This window comes from Tiliqua scincoides, chromosome 2 (assembly GCF_035046505.1).
Source record: "Tiliqua scincoides isolate rTilSci1 chromosome 2, rTilSci1.hap2, whole genome shotgun sequence".
Lineage (NCBI taxonomy): Eukaryota > Metazoa > Chordata > Lepidosauria > Squamata > Scincidae > Tiliqua > Tiliqua scincoides.
In genome coordinates this window covers 259,002,391-259,012,854 of record NC_089822.1, presented here as the reverse complement: position 1 = coordinate 259,012,854, position 10,464 = coordinate 259,002,391, and the positions used below count along the sequence as shown (strand labels likewise).

The 10,464-nt window shown below is 48.9% G+C and overlaps 1 pseudogene; it reads left to right on the top strand.

Moving 5' to 3' along the window:
• Window positions 1-778: 778 nt before the first annotated feature.
• Window positions 779-7,718, top strand: LOC136639110 (tripartite motif-containing protein 10-like; annotated as a pseudogene).
• Window positions 7,719-10,464: the final 2,746 nt, after the last annotated feature.

Here is a 10,464-nt window from a genome sequence, read left to right as displayed (position 1 = left end):
ACCACCACTGGTATGTGTGCCACTGGTTAAGAAACCGGTACAGAGGATCGAGTGCTGGAGTCGAGGTTCCCATCCCCAGTCGCACATGAAGCTCCCTGGCTGACCCTTTGTTTCGGCTTGGACCTCATGGGGCTATTCTGAGGATCAAAGTGGGGCGGATGATCCCGCGGGGTCAGACCCAGAGTCCCAAGGCACCAGCCTCCCTTTCTGCCTTTCTCCCAGCAGGCAGGATTCAGTTTTATGGTGTCCTTACTGTGCTTCTTACAGACAAGCGAGACTTCTGTCTTTATTTAGCAGGATGGCATCAACAAAGAACTTCCTTTGTTTTGTCCCAGAAAGCGATTATATGGTTTTATTCCACATTCTCATACCAAGTTCTCAATTTATTATTTTTAGATGCCTTAAAAGTGTACTCAGTAAGTGATATAGTGTCAGCAGATATGGCCATGGGATTATTTCTAACTGGAAAACTAATATCTCTTTATTTTTGGAAAATATCTTAAACACTAAAATAAGGTGTTTTCTCTTTTTATTTGAATGTCTTAAGGACCAAAATGTGGTGCTTTGTGCATTTATGTCGTTATCAACAAAAACTAACACCTCTAGTTATTAGTCCCACAAACTGGGCACCACAGTGGAAAATTCACAGATCTTCTGCAATGTACAGCCTGTGAAATTCCCCATATGGTATTGCTTCTGTTGCTCACCCACACCCACCTGCTGTCCCTGTACAGGTCTCAGAAGCTGCTTGAATTCATCCCTGGAGTCTTCATCAGCCATGGCCTCAGCCTCACCAACCATGGAGGTAGAGGAGGAACTCAAGTGTCCCATCTGCATGGAGTACCTGACAGACCTGGTGACGCTGGACTGTGGCCACAACTTCTGCAGGGGCTGCATCACCACCTACTGTGAGAAGTGGGAAGATCTGGGGGATGTGGAGTGTCCCATCTGCAAAGCCAGAATCAAGAAAGGGAATTTCCGACCAAACTGGCAACTGGCAAATGTAGTAGAAAAAATTAAATGTCTGTCACTCAAACAGGGAAAAGAGCATTTATGTTTGAGACACAAGGAAAAACTCCACCTGTTCTGCAAAGAAGATCAGGAGTTGGTCTGTCTGATTTGTGAGAGATCCCCAGAACATCGATCACATACAGTCCTGCTTTTGGAAGAGGCTGCCAAGGAATGCAAGGTGAGTGAATACAATTGTCAAGGGCCAGTGATGGGTGTAACATGCAACTTGGTTGGGGAGAAACCATTGAGGGAAAGCCTTGAGCTCTGCAACATTAAAAGGGTTTGCCTGCTGCAGGAGATGACATATCACTAGAAGGTGTGCTCCTGATGTCAGGGATGGGCACAAAGGGAGGTTGAAGGGCATCCTTCTCCATCTCAGGAAGGGCTAAACACAAACTCAATGAACTTCAGCTGCAATCTCCTTCTACTCATGCAAGATACCACTGTTGGATCCCAAGTCAAGAGACCTGTCTAGAAGGCTCTGAAATGCAAGGAGCAAGCAGATACCTCAACTACTTTCTCATTCCTATGGAGAGTCCTAATGCAGCTTTAGATAGTAAACCCCATTCCACTGCCCCCCTCCCCAAAAAAAGAATTCAAACAGAAACTTTTCTCTTTGCTTCAGGACCAGTTGTGTATCCGTCTGCAAGATCTGAGGAAGGAGAGAGAGAGAATTCTGGCAAGCAAAGCAGGAACAGAAAAGGAAAGCCAAGACCTGCTTGTAAGTCTCCCTCTTGAATTGGAAGTGAACAGCTACTAAAACACATATCTGTAAAACTGTCATCAAAAAGACAGAAGAGTCAGCATGGCCAGAACTCCCCAGTCATGTTCATTAAAGGCCATTCTTAAAGGTGGAGTCGTGTCTGTTTTCCGCTGCTCACAGCTGATTTCATCTCTGCAAAAAGTCAAAAGTGCCCTTCCTTGCAGGGATGGTGCTCTAATGACTCCCAGTAGGTATATATTTTCACATTAGGAGAACCAGCTCACTCGCCTGTTGTATGACAGTAGTGTGGTGATGAAGGAGACCCTGGAAGATCTGCCTGCCTCCGTCTCCTCCAGAGTCTCTTCCTGCCATGTTTCTGAGTAGACATTTCCCACAACCTCCCTGCAAAGGCTGACAACATTCCTGACATTTCTCTCCTTTTCTCGTCTTTCCATCTGCTTGTTTTAGGGCCAAATAGAAGAAAAGAAGACAAGGACAGTGGCTGTTTTCCAGCAACTACAGCAGTTTCTGGAAGATCAAAGGACATTTCTCCTCTCGCAGTTGGATGAGCTGGAGAAGAAAATTGCAACCAGAAGAGAGGAGCACATGGCCAGACTGGTGGAGGAATTGTCCTCTCTTGAAGGTCTCATCCGGCACATGGAGGAGAAATGCCAGCAGCCAGCAAGTGAACTCCTGCAGGTGAGAGGGTGGTAGAGACTGCCCAGGTTCTTCACCAGGGAAGGAAAGAAACTGCTCTGTGCTTCCTTGGCCTACACAAGAATGAAGGGACTCAGTGTGTGTTGCTGACAAAGACCTCTCTAATGTACTGGAGCACCCAAGAGAAATAAGGAAGTTTATTTTATTTCACTGTAGTCTGAATGTCCCCAAGATCCTGGAACCTGTTCTCATGTTTCCTTCCTGACCACTGATCTCCCCACCCCCCAATTCTGCCCAGTTCTGTCCTGCTACCCTCATACCCCACTCATGGGTTTCTGTGGTGGTCCAGTGCAATCTCGTGGCCAACTGTGTGGTGGCTGTGCAGGGAGAGTCACAGGGCATCTAGAATGCATTTGCTGGAAGTCTAATAATGGAGGGCAGTCGCTGCCTGGCCATGCCTCAGTTTCCCTCTGAGGAAGATATGCGTGAATAGGAAGCATGGACCAGAGCAATTTAGTTTCAACAACACCAAGGGAAGGTCCAGCATAGCCCTCTCCTCAGTGGTGTCCATAGCCACTGTGGCAGCTGAGGCCACACTTTCTGGGGTGCCACCCCCCCTGGGGAGGTGCCATCCCCTACACCCACTGCCTCCCCCTGAAAGTGTTTTAAGATCCAGATAGGCCACCTGCAGCTTTCCCTTAAATGACTATTTTTGACACTTAGAAGGCCATCCACAGCTTCCCCAGCCTTCAGAATGCCTCTGGAGGTTGCCCTCGGATCAAATCACTGATACTATTGCTGGCCAACTGAGTGCTGGGGGGGTGATGCAGGGGTAGGGAATTGCAGCACAGCGCCACCCCCCAAACCTGGTGCCTGGAGCATTTGATCCCTTTGCCCCCCTTCAGGTATGCCTCTGCCTCCCCTTCTATTTTACAGTGATTGGGATCCAGGCTGTGGACAGAGGTTGGGGCTGTCATTTGGGTCTGATAATAGATCAGGAGGTGTGACACAGAACTGATGGATCAGAACAAGCACAAGCAAAAGAAAATATTTCTTTACCCAGCATGTGATTATTCTGTGGAGCTGCACCCTCAGTCTTGAGTGGAGCGTGCAAGACGGATCACTGCCAGCTGGATACTGGAGAACCAGAGAGCATCTCTGTGCAGGGTGTGAAAAGGCCTACTTGCCAGGACAGGCTCTGAGCTATTTTTCTTCTCTTTTCCCCTCAGGATGTTAGAAGGACCTTGCAGAGGTACGTGGATCCCACTGATTTCCCTCCTTGTCACCTGATGCTGGGAATGGTCTGTGAAGGACGTGGCTCTCTCGTGGCTCTTGGGGGGAGAATGCAGGACTCCCCACCCTCCAGTGCTCCACTCAGGACCTGTCTTTACAACATTCCATTTGCACAGCCAGACTCTGCCCCCTTCTCTGAGCTACACAGGTGCTTCTGTTCCTGCTGTATTTTATATCCATGTACACTGCCATAGTCAGAGAAGCCTCCTCCCCTGAACACTCCCCCCCGTCTGCCCACTACCTTTGCCTCCAAGCTTTCTGCTCTTTTCCTCCATGCCGTCCTTTTACTCCAGTCAGGCATTCCCATTGGATGGATTTTTAGAGTAGATATTTTCCTCCTCCACATTAGGTATGAGAAGAAAGAAGCATTTGGGAATCCTGTGGCTTTTCCTCCTGAGCTGACCTGCAGAATCGGGGGATTCTTTGATATAAAACCCCTTCTGGAGGGTGTCATGGAGCAGTTCCCAGGTAATCAAGAATGATGTGCAAGGATGCATATATTGGGCAGGTTTTGACAGGACTTGCCATGGTGTTTGTTCTGAAAAATATGGGGGGGTGTGGGTGGGAGAAATTTCTAGAAAATGGGCTCAACAATCTTCAGTGAGTATAAAACAAAAAACCTTGTTGGGAAATGGGTGTAATGCCACTTGCAGGACACTGAGGGCAGCGTATTGTCCTGGAAGCAGGTGACTCAGAGGCTCCCTGTCTCAGACCTTGGCTTTGTCCACTTCACCTGTGTTCCTTATTAGCTTCCTCTTCCTCTTCCTCTCTCCCCTTCTGATCATCCAGCATGCAAGACTTTGCTCCAGCAGTCAGTCATTCCTTGAGGCAGGGCTGGCTTCAAGTCAGTTGGACCAATTTCTCCCACCCACACACATGACGGTGGGCAGACACTGCTGCCCGAATGGTCCCCTCAATAGCATGGGCACAGATCCAGGGAGACCCATTGGGCTGCCGTTGCTCAATATGCAGTGAGGGAAAGTTTGTTTCCTTACCCCCAGGAGACCTCTGGCTGCTTCCCTGGATGCACTGGATACAGCTGTGGCTGTTGTGGGTGACAGGGAAGCTTTGGATTGGGCTGTAAGTCAGGTAGAGGTTAGAAGACAAGACGTTTCAGACGCTTTTCAAATTAAAGATCAGTAACTCACCAGACCAGGTGGCATCGACTCTAGAGAAACAAAAGAATTTGCAGACCTTTCAAGAAAAATGTGCAGCTTGTTTGTTAAAAGGGCCACTGTGCCAGAGGACAGCTCATGTCACACCAATCTTTCAAAAGAAAGCAGAGGGGATCTGGGAAGCTACAGGTGGGTCATGGTAACATCTGTTCCAGGCAAGACCACAGAAAGCCAAATCAATGATAAAATCTTAAAATATGTGCACCACAATCCTGACTGCACGTTGGGCTGGCACAAGTCCCAGGAAGATCACAAATGTGCCATAAAGCACATTTGCGCCTCCTCGGGAGTCTGCAAGGCCTGTGTGTGGAGATGTGGAGACTGGTATAAGCCTCTGCACAGTTGGAGGCTCCAAAACCTGTGTTGGCCAAGCTGGGCTGATGCAAGACTCTGGGGTGGGTGGGGAGGAGGCAGATGGGAGGCGTTCCAGTGCGGGTGTATCATGAATATGTACAGTTTAGACCTAGTAGCATTGCAAAGCCTGAACCAAGCTAAAACAGTAACACCGAAGTGGCTTGCATTTCCTAGCTGCTAGGAATTTACAACTCAATTGAAGGTGATTATGTAGCACCTAGGCAGCCAGAAAGATGCCCATCAAGGATGGAATGCAGCTGTAGATCTCCAGGGGGGAGGGAAGAGCTGAAAGGGCAAGCTTCCAGCCCCACTTCTGGAGGACAGGGCTTTTGGTCTTTTGGTCTTTTTCTCTTGGTGAGAGAGGTGGTGGGTGCACATCCTGCCCTGCCAGGACCATGTGGCCATAGGTAACTGGCCTGAGGATCTACAAAAGAAGCTGACCCAGGTGAGGGTTAGAGATTGACCAGTTAGCTTTGAGGGTTTTATGCTGATATGTTTCCTAGAAGTTTTTATGCCTCTAGCATTTGCTGCCTTTTGTAACTTTTTGTAACCCTATGTACTTAATAAAGTAAAAACCCTTTTACCATGTTGGTTCATTGTCTGTTGGGGACAAAGGTTCAGAATACTGCCTAGCCGTTCAGCAAGCTACCAAAAATCCTCATTGTGGGCTAGTAACTTGAGGACTGAGACTTTAAGTAAAGAAAGTGCTCAGTGCCTACAAAGGATATAGTTAAGCCTACAGGGTCTCAGTTTCCCTGGACTGAGGCACTGGCTCTTACAGGGTGGTGGCAGTACTACCGAATAGGGATCTTTGAGGGCTCTAGGGTTCAGAACCAACAACTCTGAGCACCCAAAACCCTGGGAGTGTGAGACCAAGTGTACGACAGGGTGGTAGGTGGCCCTGGGGACAGATAGGTGGATAGCGGGATTTGGGGCTGGGTTCCAGTGGTTATGCCGGATCCCAACCCCCGTTCCCAGGGAGCTTGGAGTGGCTTCAAGCCTCTCCACTGTCCTCAGATTTGTGCCACCTCAGAGAGGGGCGCAAATCCGAGGAGACTCATTGGGGCCGGGGTGCCTTACCCAGAGGTAAGGGGAAAAGTTTCCCCTTACCTCTGGCTGAGCTACTTTAGGCCCCTATCCTGTGCTGGATACAGTGCAAGCCTCTTGGCTTGCCTGTTTCAGAGCAGGATAGGATTGCAGCCATAGATAAACAAGCCTTGGAGAGGGAGAATCAGCCTGGCTTCAGCAAGGGTAAGTCTTGCCTTACTAACCTTTTAGAATTCTTTGAAAAGGTTAACTTGCATGTGGATGCGGAAGAACCAGTGGATGTTATTTACACCTCCCCCCCCCCAACAAAGAAGATGTGAGACAGAAGCTGGGATTAAACTTGGGTCACTTTATTAAAAATACAGAAACATGGGAAAAACTGCAGCAGGACCTAACTCAAAGCTCCATGCCGTGCGGGTTCAAATGTAGGAGAAAGTAACCATGCCTAGCCAGTCCTAGTTAACCGCCTTGCCCACCACATCCTGGGGTGTGCAACAAACCTCCAGCCTCCTGGCTGGTGGCAAAAAACTCCTACCCGGTCTCCAAAAGGGCAACCAGCTAGTCTCAGGATGAAGACAGGGAGGGCGGGCAGGGCGAAGCCCCGAGGAGCGACTGAGGGGTAAGTCATGGTCCCCTCAGTCTGCTCCTCGTCCCCTGCTCAGCAACAGCCCAGGCAGCCAATCTCCCACCTCTGCCCCGTGCCTTATCGTGGGGGGCAGGCCTGGTAACCACCCCACAGCCCTTCCTGTTCCTGTGGCTCCGGATGAGTCTCCTGATTCTCCTCCCTTTTTCTCTCCTCTTACCCTACAGCGAATGTGACTCTGGATCCAGACATGGCTCATCCCGAACTCATCCTGTCTGAGGACTGCAAAAGTGTTCAATGGGGACGTCAAGCTCTGCCCGACAATCCTGAGAGATTTGACAGACTTGTTTTTGTGCTGGGCCGTGAGGGCTTCACAGCAGGCAGACACTTCTGGGAGGTCACTGTGGGGAGTGAGGGATATTGGGGTGTGGGGGTGGCAAGAAAGTCTGTGAGGAGAAAGGGCGATTTTGCCTTCAGTCCTTAGGAAGGGATCTGGGCTGTGGGGAAGTGGGGAGGTCAGTACAGAGTTTTTAATGCCCCCAGTTACCCTCCTCTGTCCCTGAGCCAGGAGCTCAAGAGGATCCGAGTGACTCTGAACTGTGCTGAGCGGCAGGTGGCCTTTTCTGATGCTGATACAGGTGTCCATCTCTACACTCACTCAAGAGCCTCTTTTGGCAAAGAGAGCCTCCTCCCCTTCTTTTTTGTGTCTGCTGAAGCCCACCTGAGCCTCTCCCCCTGACAGACTGTGCATTCGTCCAGACATGTCCTCTTTCTCAGCTTCTTGTCCTCCAAAATGTCCTCCATTTCAGGCTTCTTTTCCCTTGAGAGCTCAGCCCCTCCCACAGGCAGCCTCCTCCAGTGAGCTCAGGTTCCTGTTTCCTAATAACCCAGTTTAGGGGCAGTCATAGCGATCCCCTGATAGTCACAGGACACGGCAGAGGAGGGCAGGAAGGAGTCTGCTGAGCTGCACGTGCTCTCTGGTGCACTCCGTCTTCTCCCAGGAGTTGCCTGGGATGCCCAGTGCAGGGTCCTGGAGGCTGCTCCTGCTGAGCTCTGGTCTGGCCTCAGTTGGGGGGGGGGTGTTGAAGCCCTTTTTGCAATGTTTCTTTCATGCACGGGAGGGAAGAGTGTTTTGGGCTTCTGGCAGGGATGGGGGAGGAGAGAGAGAGAGAGTGCATGTGTGTAGAGTGTGTAAAACAGGATCCTTGGAAGTTATGACATCTGGTCACCCAGCCCCATCCAGAGCACATGGAGAGCAGGGCTGGTCAAGAGCAGCTACAAGGAAGGTCAGGAGAGATTTCTACTTGTACTGGGTGGGAGGGGGGAGGGTGCTATTTCTCCTGCTGTGGAGCATGCTAATTATTGCAAAGGCATTGCTGCTAGGGGCAGCATGACCCCCCTTCCCCCCAACCTGTCCTGCCAGCAGGGAAGAGCATCCACTGAGATAGAGAGCAAATTCAGGTGCCAGGGGAATGCCCACTGGGTGGGAGCCAAGGAGATTTGCTGCAATAGGAATCCAGGTCTACCCACCCAGCAAATAGCCATAGAGGATATAAGCTCAAGTCCAGGCAGGATCCCAGGTCTATCCACTCAGTAAATAGCCACAGAGGCTGCAAGCTCAATCGGGAGTCCAGCTCTACCCAAGCAAGTAGACCTGGGCTCCAAGTCCAGGTGGGAGCCCAGGTCTACCCACCTGATTGACCTGGGCTCTGAGGTTGTGCTCATGTCCCTGTCCCAAATGCAGACACTGGATCCATCTCTGGTTCTGAGGAGCTTCAACTCTCAGAAAGAGAGGAGAATTCAGCTCTACTAGGCAGATTCAATAAATTCAAATCTTCTGTGCTTTGCTTAATTAATATTGTAAAAATTAATAAAATTAATTAATATTGCAAAAAAACTAATGTTCCAGTGGTGTTGCTGTATTTGAATTACATACCTTTCCTCTTGCTTTTATGTGAAGTAAAAGTCCAAGCAGAGGACGAATGCAGCCTGGAGCAGAGAGGCCTGATGGAGAATAATTAAGGAATCCTCTGGCCAGTGTTTGAACTTGCCCCTGGAGTTCTCTCCCCCTCTGGCCCCTTCACTGAAGCCTGCTGTCTCTGGTAGATGCAGCACAAAGAAGGCGCTTATCAGGGGGCACTGTAGCATAGAGGTAATGCCCCTTCTTCTCACAGACAAGGTCCCTGGTTCAATCTCTGCTGTGTCCAGGTAGGGCTGCTAGAGAGTCATTCCTGAAACCCGTGAGAGCTGCTGCCAGCCAGCGTACAAGTATTGAGCCAGATGGACCAGTCATCATCGTTGTCAAGTTCCAATAAGCCATTCAGCTGGATAAAGCCAATCAACAGGCAAAGATTAGCTAACAGGTACCGGCTTCGTTAATCGTCCTCTTTTTTGAAAACCCCCTAAAATAGCAATATTCAAGTAGTACATTGACATTATCTAACTGCTTGAAGATTTCTAACTGCAAATTAGAACCTGCGTGTGAGTTCCAGTCTCCACTAGAAGGTACTGGGTGTCAGGATGTTTAACCTCTACATCTCTGAATACTAAATTCAGATAATTCCATTGATGTAGCCTCAGTTCTTTAGCATGAGTAGGAGGGATATATACATTAACAGCCAATAGCACACCGAGTACCCATTTGATCTCAATAATCTGAATCGAACAATGGATATCTGCCATAAAAAGAAGCTCAGGAACAATAGACAATTGTATAATATTGCAAGAATTGTTGACTCTGGAGGTGGCGTTGGGTTAAACAACCGTCATTAGGTGGAAGGGGTCCAGGCAGGATTAGATGACCTGCAGCACATAGCCTGCAAAACCTCCGCTTGCTCCTGCTGAGAGGCAACAAAGTCTCCCAAATTAACATGTGACTCAAGTGGGGATGCTTCTGGGCCCAGTGCTTGCAATGGGGAAGTATGATGTAATCCACCATGTCCTCCAGAGTTCTGACTTTCTCAAGACTCTTTGTGACCCTTAGTTGTTCTTCTGGTGACAAGCAACTAAAGGCGGAAATTGCCCCTTCAACAATGTCATCCCCATCAAAGTTCATTTGCATCAGCACATCTTTGGCTGGTAATTTTGTCTCAGTAGCACTGCAACTTTCCACTTCTTTGTCCTTAGAGGCCAGAGGAGAGGTAAAGTCCTGTAGATCTTTCAGGCCTTCCAGTTCTCTCCTCATGGGAAGAGCTATGTCCATGTTCTCAACACAGCTTGTATGAACAATAGCCTTTGCTTTTTGTGAAAAATGGAATGGGGAATTTAGGAGACCAATACAACCACAGGATTAGAAAAGATTTCTTTAATATCCATGGACCTTAGATTGCGATTAACCCAACAGAAAACTACTTTTTGGATATATTGGAACCCTCAACTGTTATATAATAAAAGTCCAGACTGTTGAACCAAGATGTTGGAGGTGTAATGCAGTGAATGCAGTGATGTAGCTAAGGAGGTGCAGGGGGTAGCAGTTGCACCGGGCATCAAGCTTTAGGGGGGCAACAAGCTGAGCTTGACACTAGTGACCAAAATTGTGAAAATCTTGTTATGTATGAATAATACCATCATGTTATATATCATTGGAAAGGTAACTTAATGCAGAATGCAATGCAACAAACTGCACTGGAATATCTGTACTC